General features: G+C 31.6%; 1 protein-coding gene across 1 annotated transcript in view; it reads right to left on the bottom strand.

Annotated features, from left to right (window-relative positions):
- Positions 1-13943, bottom strand: part of LOC126890043 (ribonuclease P protein subunit p30) — a 108839-nt gene that overhangs the window by 49041 nt on the left and 45855 nt on the right. The window lies entirely within an intron of this gene.

Below are 13943 nucleotides of genomic sequence, written 5' to 3'. Positions count from 1 at the left end.
CAGAATAGTTAGGGCTGATACATTACATTGGGTATTTAAAATTATGTTAAATACCCAACTTGCCAGTTACATACCACCGGCCACTGAAATGGCCAATTATATTTAGAAAACACAATCCTGTTAAAAAAATTAGTTTCCTCAGTAATAATATTATAATTTGCCCAAAGCATATAAAAAATATGGAAAACCTCCACTTTTCACCCTCCGTAACTCCGGATGCTTTTTTGTTTATAATTAAATGTAGAACGTTTTTATATAAAACATTGTTTTGAAAGACGTAAAAAACTACTAAATTACCGGCTTCTCCCCACCCCTCTCAAATCCGACGATCAAAATGGTGTAACTTTTTACTGAACAATATGTGGACCATATAGAGCAATTTGGTGTTGAAGGAAAACTTTCACTTTGAATATCCGGGTTATGCGTTTTTTTTTTGGATAAATTGATCATACTATCTACACAGATTAAAAAATTACTATACATAGTCATACATTAAAGAAAATAGTGAAGATCTTGTAAAAAATGCTTTGTAAAAGATATATTTATTTAAAAAAAACCTTTTCGGGCTAAGTCACAGAACGTTTTCGAAATAAATATTGCATCTTCAGTGCTGCTACAAAGGTATACATATTTAAAGTCACTAAATGTTATTAAATTGACATTAGATTACATTATTGCTACTAATTTTATAGGATGTTAAAATTTAAGCAGGTTCACTTCATGGCAACTTAAACTCAGGTCAGGTTAGCAACTGTTTAATTGAATGTTGAAGTGTCATTTATTTCTTCACGACCCTCCCCCCTCGTGTTCAGAACTCGATATTAAGCTCCTCTCCATATTCACAGTTCATAACCCCGTTATGAACTGCAGGTTCATAACGGGGAGGTTCAGAACGTATATAGCAGGTTTCATAGCGTCGGGCCCAAGGCAGATCCCTGGGGAACCCCGGTCGTCATGTCGACCATCATACCCTTCTCCACAATAATTCTTCTTTCGGTCAGATACTCCGCCACCACATTCACCAGATGGTAAGGTTTTTTTGACCTTACCGTGATCAAATTTTTGTAACGTGTTTTTTGTGAGAGTCCTTTGTGCCTGTATTAGATGTTTTCAATGTATCAACCACAATTTCACAACCTACAACAATATTTTTTTCCAAACGTCGAACAAAGTTTTTTCAATCAATAAAAAACTGCATAAGAAAAAGTTTTTAAGTCTTACATGGGATCCCTTTCTCTTCATAGGGCATAGGCGTAACCAGGGGGGTTTTGGGGGTTATAACCCCCCATTGGGATGGACTTTGAGCTCTATACGCTTTACACCATACCCCTCAGAGACCTTCCAGTAGTTGTAACCCCCCTTTCCAGTAGTTGTAACCCCCCTTTCCAGTAGTTGTAACCCCCCCTTAGGATCATCCTGGTTACGCCTATGTCATAGGGGTATTTTGAAATTATTGACCATAGCTCTGAATTATAAGCCGAAAGCGCTCAGCTAGGAATTAAATATTTTCCACACTTCAAAAGTACCCTTCTCTCCCTGTCATTCAGTGGTATTTCATAAGGCTCGGCGCAAATTGAACCTAAGCGAGACACAACCTGCGCCGGCGAGACGGGTGACCCGTGCATTTATTTTTCTAGCGTGCCGCATATTAGGTTCGTTCCAAGACGACACATTTGTACGATCCCTTGAACAGTCAGGAAATCGATTGGACTGTTTTAATGCGCAGAATCGCCCTTGAACGGTTTTCTTTCGATCCCGAACCGATTACCGGTACGTAACCCTCTTGGAACGTATTTGTGTACCATTTAAAGTTCGAGTTGCACCTGAGCCATTTTCAGTACGAGTACCACAGTACCACTAATAGTTTGCTAGATGGTTAGAAATTATCATTTTTAACATGTTCATTAAACATCACTTTGACTTCAAAATCTTCCTCAGAATCGATATCTGACATAAAATCGCTGTCTTCTATGAAAAAAAAATAAAAAATTATCCATATTTTTAAGATTAATTTGAAAAAAAAAAAGAATTAATAATTATTTAAACGAAAATCAAGATTCACAGGTACTAATAGCGTGGATTGTGGATTATTCTATTATTGAATCATCAGCTGATCTCATAGCAGTGACCAGTAAAAATAAAAACAATCCTAACTGCGCAAGTCAGTACAAATAGTTTCTGCTTGAAGGCATGTATCAAAAGGACCGTTCAGTTACCGATTTCGAAACGGTACATGGATCGCTTGGAACAACACAATGTACGATACGAATCATCGTTCATGTTCGCTTCGAACGCATTTTTTATAATGCGCATGACGAGGGCAGTACGAAGGACGGTTTTCATGTCACTTGGAACGCGCCTTAAATATCCAGCAAACGACGGCACTGTTGCCAGATTCCTTGTAGCGGGAATTTTAAAATTTTATAGTCTAATGCCAGTTTGGTTTTAAATTTGACACTTCTGTTTTCTCAACTCAAAAATCTTAACCTTACTTTTACAAGTGATTAGGATTATTATTTTATTTATATGTAAATATTGAAACAAATAATATTGTACTGTGTGATAATTTAAAACTCATTATGTTGCAGTCTTTTCCAGTTGATAAAATTCGTGGATAAAATTGCAATTCAAAAACTTTTAGGTAGGTAGGTGTAACTTCCACATTATTATTAATTTATTTAGATACTAATAGAGTAATATTAGATAATAGAGTAGATACAAAGTAAGCTATAAGTAGTATAACCAAAGAATACAGCACCCAATAGTCGGGTGCTGTATTCTTTGGTATAACTGCCCATGTAATCGCCTGTTATGTTGTTTTTGTAGATTTTACTGGAGTGTGTGGATGGCACAGCAAACATCTTATTATGAATGTATGCGATCCTCAAAAAATTATTCTACAAAACAAGATAGAGAAAAAGCTTTAAAATCCCAAGAATCCTGCAAAATGTTTATTTGGTGTACTAGTCAAATAATAGTATCTAAAAATATTGAAACTGATTGTTGTGCAGTAACATATTTTAAAACACATTATGGGCATGAGGATGATATATAGAGCACTTACATATACCAAAGTCAGATAAATATCTCTTCAAAATTTATTTTGAGAGTTTCTTCAAAAATGTAAGTAAAATATTTGCATATACATAATATAATTTAAAACAAAAATGTTACCACTAAACCACTTTTGAAATATTAATCATGAATATTTACTACAGTTTACAATATTAAACTATACCTACTACATTTTCAGTCAAGAAGTAGTAGAAATAAACAAACCAAGACACGTTAAATGCTACTAGGAGCACTCCCGAATCATAATTTACGATGTATAAACTTTGAAAATCATGATTTGGGATTTACAATGTATATACATGGTAAATTATGAGTGATCCTAGTAACATTTAACGTGTCTTGGTTTGTTTATTTCTACTGAATCTTGATTTTAAATTTAACATAGTGTGTTTGATTCTCCTAATATACCTATATTTTACTTTTTTAGTGCACTTCAGACTGTTCAGGATAGCATAGGAGGTGACTGGTGAATTAAAAAGAATTGATTTACTTACAAGAAAACATATCACAAACATTAAACACTCTTATGGCATTGACTTGAAAGATGGATATAGGTACAAAGATGACACAACCAGTGTTCATTTTTGGGTTGAATGCTTACAGATGACGTCAGGTCCAATATTATTTTACAAACAACAGGGCATACTAATGGATATTCATCCTGAATTTAACATTTATGATTTTTGTCTTATTTTCATGAATGCTGTGCCAAAAGGAAATGTTAATTAAGTTTGGTAAATCCTTTATCGCAATCTATGGAACTCATGGGCTCAATTCCTATAACTTTGAACTTACGACAGTATTAGTAAAAGATGAATTTGGTAATGGATTTGGTACTGCTTTCTTATTTTCAAATGGAAAAGATACCTACTTTTATTTACCAACTTTTTTTTAAAACATACATGTGTGTGTTGGTATTATATGTACCGGGTGTCCCAATAAGAATGGCTCTCGGCCATATCTCAGGAACCGTTTATACTACAGCTTTGGGAAAAAAATTTTATAACAAAAGTTGCCCCGAGAAAAGCCTGGAAATTATTTTCATACTTTTAAGTCCACCGCTAGAGGGCGTAATTGAATATCAAAAATTAAAAAATCGAAATTTTACAAAATTTGCCTAATGCAAAGGGCACTGGAAATCCAATCATCGTATTCTTCATACAATTCTGTGCATATTTTATTTCACAAGTTTAAGTCTACCTATGCCAATAAGAGGTGGGGGTGAGTGGGAACCTTGTTATGAACAAAGCGCTGTACGTCCGGTTCTGCTTAATCGATTTTTACAAACTTGGTCTTGTGAAAACAGCTCTTTTTCGTCAATGTAATAGTTATAATTTGGAAACAGCATATTACGTAATATGCCGGCTAGAAGGCGCTATTTATTTTTTTTAGAAATCTAGTTTTCTTTGGAAAATATTAAATACAAGTATGTATTTTTTTCCTGTATTACAAAATTAGACCAAATTAGCAACAGAATACTGAAAACCGCATGTCGATACCTTTTTTCTATCTCGAGATATCTTAAGAAACGTGTAAATTTTAAACATAACTGTTGCTGTCATATAAGTGGAAATATATAGAAGCACGTAGTGTGCTATGGAAAAAACAAAGGAACATTGTCCAGATGTCACCGTATATAATGAATCAAAACAACAATAAGACAAATAACACTATAAAATATAACAAAAAAGAGTGTGTGTACTTTGTACGCGAGTAAGAAGTTATACTTCTATTATTATGATTTTAACGAAATAAATATTACACTAATTTTAATACTTAAAATAATACCAAAAAAATAGCGTTAATATGTAAATTTTTATGAATTGTTGCCTCCGCGCATTTGCTTTTCTCTCGATGAATCGTAGAAAATGTAAAAACGTCAGATTTTCTACAGAAATTTTTAATTTTTATTTCATTATATTTTAATATCAATTATCCTATTCCCAACTAAGATAAATACATAACTGTTATTGTCACCGGTAAACTAAGTTAAGGAAGTCAAAGTGGAAACAAGTAGTGTGCTATGGAAAAAAATAGAACTATTAGAAGTATTAACTTCAAAAAGTCATCATGTGTCAAATTATGTGTCAAATCAGTAAAACATAAAAATTTGTTCATTGATGGTTTGTTGCGGCTTGTTTCTATTAAATTTTATATAAAATTTATACAGAGTGAAACTCAAGATGATTTTTACAAACTAAGAAGCATTTGACATGATAGCCACATTCTTTTAATGCACAATAAATGCAACTGTTGCGGCTAGAATATATGCAATGAAATATCCCCAAAGACGTCACCCCAGTAGTACAGTTTTTCATAATTTGTTTTGATTTATTATATACGGTGACATCTGGAAAATGTTTCTTTGTTTTTTCCATAGCACACTACTTGCTTCTATATATTTCCACTTATATGACAGCAACAGTTATGTTTAAAATTTACACGTTTCTTAAGATATCTCGAGATAGAAAAAAGGTATAGACATGCGGTTTTCAGTATTCTGTTGCTAATTTGGTCTAATTTTGTAATACAGGAAAAAAATACATACTTGTATTTAATATTCTCTAAAGAAAACTAGATTTCTAAAAAGAAAATAAATAGCGCCTCCTAGCCGGCATATTACGTAATAGGCTGTTTCCAAATTATAACTATTATATTGACGAAAAAGAGCTGTTTTCAACAAGACCAAGTTTGCAAAAATCGATTAAGCAGAACCGGACTTACAGCGATTTTTTCATAACAAGGTTCCCACTCACCCCCACCTCTTATTTGCACAGGTAGACTTAAACTTGTGAAATAAAATATGCGCAGAATTTTATGAAGAATACGATAATCGTATTTCCAGTGCCCTTTCATTAGGCAAATTTTGTAAAATTTTGATTTTTTAATTTTTGATATTCAATTACGCCCTCTAGCGGTGGACTTACAATTATGAAAATAATTTCCAGGCTTTTCTAGAGACAACTTTTGTTATAATTTTTTTTTCCCAAAGCTGTACTACAAACGGTTCCTGAGATATGGCCGAGCGCCATTCTTATTGGGACACCCGGTACAGTCGAGTGTTTTCATTTCAGATACAAGATGTATTAATGATGTTTTAGAGAGTATAAATAGCTTTTTGGGTAGAATTCTAAATTCTGCAGATACATACAATTTTAATAAGTATTTCCAGTAGAACTACTGCAATAACATCCAACAATGAGTCTATTGTTATGGGAAGGGTTGTGGAATTAATACCAATATGTCCATTGAAAATTTTCATCAAATTTTGGATAAGAGTATCCATCAGTTGTTATCAGTTAAGCTTAAAACTTGGCACGCATGGAGAGCTGTACATAATATATATATATATATATATATATATATATATATATATATATATATATATATATATATATATATATATATATATATATATATATATGTTATATACATATATTACATCTCATATCGTTCACTATAATAGTAGTGAGTGAGTCTGTATACACAGAACCATAATATATAGTATAGTTCCGTATATGCAGGCTCACTCATTACTATAGCGAGTGATATGAGATATAACAATATATTATAGTATAGCTCTCTATGCATGACCAGATTAACACGTTCGGTACCCATCTCGAACAAGCACCACTTGGCTGGTACCACATACTTAAATCATATATTTAGTTACACAGTACTACTGACACAACTTATGCATCATCAGTACCTTTGGTAAACCCTTCGATACACTACTCATGCGTCATGGCCACCGAACGTGTTAAAGCTTGTTACTGAAGGGGAGTTATACTAAAATATCTCGTATATTACCTTATGTATCCATAATATATATTATAGAGACTGAAGATCAAAACAAAAATTTTCAATTGGGCGGTTAATGTGTTACGTATGTAATGTCATGTTTTATGTATTTTTTAGCACTAACACATTTGTAGGTAGCAAATCATATTTGTTATTATCTTATTTAATTTGTATCCATTTAAGTTTTGATTTAATTAAATAAACCGTTTAATCAAAAATGTGTTGTTTAGTTGTGTACACCCAGCAATATCCTGTCGCCAATTGAATATGACGTAAATACACCTCATAAAGATGTCCTTCTATGGTTAAAATTTCACAGCCGAAAGACGTCATTTATATAACTTCTTACGACGTCACAAAATGACTGCAATAAGAAAATAGAATTTAATAACTCGCCTCGCCCCCAGGTAAAGTAAAGGTGCTACGCCACTAAGAATGTTTTTTTCAATTTTTTTTTATTTTGTGGCTTTAGCGCTTAGCTATTTAGCCAGGCACATGATGAGAATTAATACTATTTTAATACATATTAAAACTAATATAAATTACTAGTTACTATTTTTTTAATAGTACATACAAAAAAAAAGATGATGATTTTATTAATAGTCTAAATAATTATGTAACCACTTAATACTACATACAATAAAAAGTGCCCATCTATACTATCCAATATATTATCCACTTTTGAAATCCTAAATCTCTATTGCCATTAAAAAAATCATTTGTACTGTAAACAAGTATATTTCCTTTGAGCTTCATTTTTTTTTCAAAAGACTGCAACATGAGTTTTAAATGACACAGTACAATACTTGTTTCAATATTTACATATACAGTCCCTGCTCAATTTATTAGACTCACCCTAGAAATATCAGTTTTTTAATTTGAAGCACCTTAAAAGTATGTTCAAAGTCATACAGAATTGCTGAATGGGTTAAATAACAATTACTTAATAATTGTGCTACATAATTAAGTTAAAAATTGTGAAACTTTTGATTGAATTGTGAAAAATTGACAGATGGCAATAGAATGGGGTAAAAGTGTGCAATGACTCGACTTTTTTCAACTTTAGTTTTTTAGTTAAATTAGTGACTGGTGATCAATTTTTTGTAAAATTCGCAGTGGTGAGTATTAATATTGCTCTATTTTAATGTTAGTTTTAATTCGTTTAATTTATTTTAAGATATTAATAGAAATATGTTAATTTCTAAAAGATGAATATCTTCGATTGAAATTTTTTCATATGGGTGATTGTAAAGATTTTTCTTTTGAGCAAATCTCTTCTGTTACTGCTCTATTAGAAAATATCCCATGTTGTCAAAGAGAAATAGCAAAAAAATGTGATGGATCTTACTCGTCAGTTCAAAGGTTGGGTCAAAAACCTAAAGAAAAACAACCTCTTACATCAATTTGAAATGGTCGATATGCCAGAAAGATTTCAGTCACCTCCAGAGGGCAATGAATTTTAAAGAATTCAATTGTAAAATACAGAAGAGTCATCCATAGCGATGTAAGGAATAAATTGGAAGAAGCTGAGTGTTCAGTATCGGAGTCCACTGTACGCCGAAATTAGTACAGTATCGGATTAAAATGGCATAGGCTAGTTAAGGAACCAAAACCATCACCACAGATGTTCAAGAAACGCTTAGTTTAGGCCAGTTTGCATAAATATTATATGACTTAGAGAGTTTTTTGCAAATTGGCAAAACTAATCGTTTTTTGAGCATTTATGGTGATAGTCGACTGTTTAGTTGGTTCCTTAACTGGCCTCTGATGTTTGAATCCCATACTGTACAGATTTCGGCGTACAGTGGACTCCGATACTGAACACTCAGCTTCTTCCAATTTATTCCTTATATCGCTATGGGTGACTCTTCTGTATTTTACAACTGAATTCTTTAAAATTCGTTGCCCTATGGGAGTGACTGAAATCTTTCTGCCATACCAACCCCTCCAAATCGATGTAACAGGATGTTTCTCTTTAGGTTTTTGACTCAACCTTCTAATTGATGATTAAGATACACCACATTTTTTGCTATTTCTCTTTGACAACATGTGATATTGTCTAATAGAGCAGTTACAGAAGAGATTTGCTTAACAGAAAGATCTTTACAATCACCCATATGAAAAAATTCCAATCCAAGATATTGATCTTTTAGAAATTAACATATTTCTATTAAAATTTTAAAATAAATTAAACAACTTAAAAACTAACATTAAAATAGAGCAATATTAACACTCACCACTGCAAATTTTACGAAAATTGATCACCAATCACTAATTTAGCTAAAAAACTAAAGTTGAAAAAAGTCGAGTCATTGCACACCTTTACCCCATTCTATTGCCATTTGTCAATTTTTCATAATTCAATCAAAAGTTTCACTATTTTTAACTTAATTATGTAGCACAATTATTAAGTAATTGTTATTTAACCCATTCACCAGTTCTCTATGACTTTGAACATACTTTTAAGGTGTTTCAAATTAAAAAAACTGATATTTCTGGGGTGTAGTCCTGTTGCCAGGGGGGGTACAACGGCCTCCTGTACTCAGATGGACTTACCCAAGTTTTTTTTATGTATTTTGACCTGTAGAACACGAATTTTTTGGGTAACAGTTGATCCGGATGTCGATAAGATTGTTATAAACCAAGAAGTTGAGGAATCACATAACAGCGATTTCTCGCAAAACAAAACATTTTTTTGTATTTTTTGGTCCATTTTAACCGAAAAATGTTCCTACAAATTTTTTCGTAGGATGCATAGTTTTCGAGATATACGCGGTTGAACTTTCAAAAAATCGAAAAATTGGAATTTTTGAACCCGAAAAACTTTTGATTGAAAAATAAAATAGCAATTCTGCTTACCGCATTTGAAAGTTCAAGTCAAATTATATCGGTTTTAATTATTTGTATTGCCAAAAATGTATTATTTTATTGTTAAAACAAAGCTATAAACACCTAGTGCTTGAGTGACGTTTCAATGATTTCTCATTTAAAATCGAACGAGTACGTAGAGGAGGTAAAAGTGCAAGCGGGGCTATTTCTAAGTAGCATGCATTAAAACGCATGTATTAGGCACGGGAAACAGTATGTGTTTATAGCTTTTTTTAACAATCAAAAAATAAATTTTTAGCAATGCAAATATTCAAAACAGATATAATTTGACTTAAACTTTTAAAAGCGGTAAGCAGAATTGCTATTTTATTTTTGATTCAAACGTTATTCGGGTTCAAAAATTGCAATTTTTCCATTTTTTGAAAGTTCAACCGCGTTTATCTCGAAAACTATGCATCCTACGAAAAAACTTGTAGGAACATTTTTTGGTTAGAATGACCCAAAAAATACAAAAAATGTTTTGTTTTGCGAGAAATCGCTGTTATGTAATTCCTCAACTTCTTTGTTTATAACAATCTTATCGACATCCGGATCAACTGTTACCCAAAAAATTCGTGTTCTACGGGTCAAAATACATAAAAAAAACTTGGGTAAGTCCATCTGAATTAAGAAGGCCGTTGTACCCCCCCTGGCGACAGGACTAGTGAGTCTAATCTAATAAATTGAGCAGGGACTGTAAATAATCCTAATCACTTGTAAAAGTAAGGTTATATTAAGATTCGAGAATACAGAACTCTGTTTTGAAACCAAAGTCGCATTAGACAAATTTTAAAATTCCCGCTAAAAGAAAAAAAGTAAATCTGGCAACAGTGCCGTCGTTTGCTGGATATTTAATCTCTCCCCCCAACCGTTGGCCATCGACGTGGCGAATAGAGACGGGCAAAATCTGTGCGGGAATGTAACGGTTAATTTTGATGCCGGTTCTCAGTGGTACTGAGTACAAATACTGATTAAAAAATACTGATGTATCGTATCCTTGTACTGAATTGAGTAGGCAACTTAAAATCGGTATTTCCGTACTTATAACTAGTAACGTTTTAAAAATATCTTACACGTCCCTAGTAGTCGTAGCGGTATGACTTTCGAAAACATCGAATTTGATCATAAGCGGGTACATAAAAGATATCTTACACTGAGTATTTTATTTCTGCACATAATACCTACATATTTCAAATAATCTTTCCCCTACTGCTCGGCCTTAGCTCATATTCCTCAATTTACTGCTCGGATCACAATCATTTACAATTACTGCAGGTCATAATTCATAATCATAATCATAATCATAAACAAAAATGTAATATGTAATAAACAAAAATGAAATATGCCGACAAGTTGAATTTGAGGATAATACGATATTTTTATCGATCACGGTTTTTAAGTAACATGAATATTTTATAATAATGTGTTTTTGTAAAGGCATAACTTTGATTATTAATTTCGTATCGCCGCTTATTTAGTCTACCAAAAGTTATCAGAATTTAATGACAAAGACAACGCAGTTTTCACTCGGGGTGTTGACTATGCTAATATTTTTATTTATCATAATAAATTGTACTTTGGTACCATCCGTATTCATTTCAGATACGTCCACCTCGCAATCAAAAACAAGTAAAAATAAACATCTGGCGGTGAGTCACGCGTCCCACGGCCCAAGAAAACTGTACGCCGATGACAAACGTTCCCAAGCGAGACCTGCGAACGAATGCACTGATAGTGGGATGCGCAAAACCGTCTGCGCAGTTCGCCGGCGTAGGTTGTGTCTCGCTTAGGTTCAATTTGCGCCGGGCCTAAGTGTGGTCATTCATAAGTGTGTACAAAACCATATCAGTCTTTACAATTGAAAAATATTAGTTGATGCGATTGGTTATACAAGGGAAAGTGGAAGGAAAAAGAGGACCGGGGAGATAAAGCACGTCCTTGTTGAAAATTTTAAAGCAGTGGAGTGGAAAAACAACAATAGAACTCTTCAGAACCGCTGCAGACAGAGTAAAATACAACATGATGATCGCCAATATCCTTAAATGGTGAGGCACTTGAAGAAGAATAACAATATATATTTAGATATAAAATCTGTACTACTGTTTATGAATCACACTGTAGAAACAATTATCGACAATTAACGGGAACAATTGAATCTCTAGTGTACATAATTCGATTTAGTAACAACAAATTATAATTAACACATTTACTTTAGTAATATTTCGTAATGGTTCATTTTGCAATTAATCATTTCTCATTAACATTAAGCAGTTCTTATTTTTTTATTCTTTAAGCTTTATTTCTTTCTATTAATTGTTGACAATCAATTACCCTAGATCTTCTTCTAAGGCCGATACTCGTATGTGGCATTTATTATAAAAGCTGGTTAACGTTATATCTTGAAAATATACAGGGTGGTTGATTAAGAATGTCCAATTTCTAAGTTGCAGGTTCTATTCAAAATATTAAGATTTAACCTAAATCACTTATACCCTATTCCACGAACATACGCATGTTTTGGATTACTTCGACAACGAATATTTTACTGTGCAAAATAAGAAGAACGAAAGTAAATTGCAAATTACATTGTTGTTTATTGGAATAATTATTATAGGGGAGTGCATGTATATTTTCACTTCGGAAAAAATAAAACAAGATAGAACTTTTTGTAATCTCATTAAGAAATGTTTAATAAACAACATATCAAAAAGTTCTACTCGAGAAGTGGGTGCTTCATTTTGTATTAAACAAATTAACTACAAAATTAGATGTTTTTTTTAAATAACTCTAAAATATAAATTTTAGAAAAAAACTGACGACCATTGAAAAATTCAGAAAATTTTACAAAAAACCTTATATAAAGAATTTTCTAAAATTAAATCTATATCTTCTATAATTTTTTATTTATAACGCTAAAGTCGCCCTTCTCACAAACATTGGCGCACTGTAAACTAGCGTACGGCGAAGTGCATGGTTGAGTTATTTTAATGTAATTCTTTAACTAATCGATCAAATAAAATTTTACAAATTGAACATGAAAGAAGAATAATTAAGCTATTTTATGGTTATAATAGAAAGAAATAAAATGTATGGTCATAAGTACGTTGTGGGCGGAAAGTGAGCCTTACATGAATTTTGTTTAAAAATGATTTAAAAATGTGTAACTAATACAATTTTTCTTATAAAACTTTCAATTTTGCACAACTTACTTTTCAGGCATCTTACTAAATGATGTTTTATTCAAAAAAAATCTCAAAAATTTAATTCAAATGATATCACGTCTCAAAAAATGTAATTTCTGAAATCTTCGTAGTTTTATAGAATTACCACCACTTTAAGACGGTATTACTCAAGTTTGAACAGATCTATTACAGTTTTATAAGTACTTTTTTAAAGCTTAGGATGTAATCTTTGAAATGCACTGAATTATTTTACTTTAGAAAAGAAATAAACTATTTCTTTTTGAGAAAATTAAGAAAGATAACATAAATGTAATGCAAAAACCGAAAATTACCAGCTAAAAAATGTTTATACAGAGTGATCAAAACTGTTTTCTGTAAAACTTACCTAAAATACATTTAATAATAAGCTTCAACAATAATAAATGTTCAGTAAAAAAAATTTTTTTTAGCTCGTATACATGTCTGCGTAACTTGGAACCTATTGATAACTTTTTTATTATCAGTTTTACGAAAAAAAGTTATTCTTTATAAAATACTCTGCATCGTATATTATCTAAGATGCAATCATCAAATATCAAATTTATTTAATTTTATACGAGGTATGTCAAAAAATATGAATTTCACTCAAGAGTAAAGTACCTTTACATTTCACAATATCGAAAAGTGGTATTAAGAAAAGTTGTTTGGAATTAAAAAATTTGTTTTAGTGTTCAATTACATCCTTCTAATTAAAATATTGTGAATAATAAAGACACTTAACTCTTAAGAAAAATTCATATTTTTTACATACCTCGTATAAAATTAAAAAAGTTTAATATCTCATGGTTGTATCTTAGATTTTAGACCAGGGAGAGCATTTTATGAAGAATAACTTTTTTTCGTAAAAGTGATAAAAAATTAGTTATCATAATTGTAAGAAAATGATGATGAGTATTTAGAATTAGAATGATTGTATATTTAAACATAGTTTTTAATTTCAAAAAACTTTTCATAATATCATTTTTTGATATTCTGGAA

This window comes from Diabrotica virgifera, chromosome 8 (genome assembly GCF_917563875.1).
Source record: "Diabrotica virgifera virgifera chromosome 8, PGI_DIABVI_V3a".
Taxonomy (NCBI): Eukaryota; Metazoa; Arthropoda; class Insecta; order Coleoptera; family Chrysomelidae; genus Diabrotica; species Diabrotica virgifera.
This window is presented reverse-complemented; position numbering and strand designations above follow the sequence as displayed.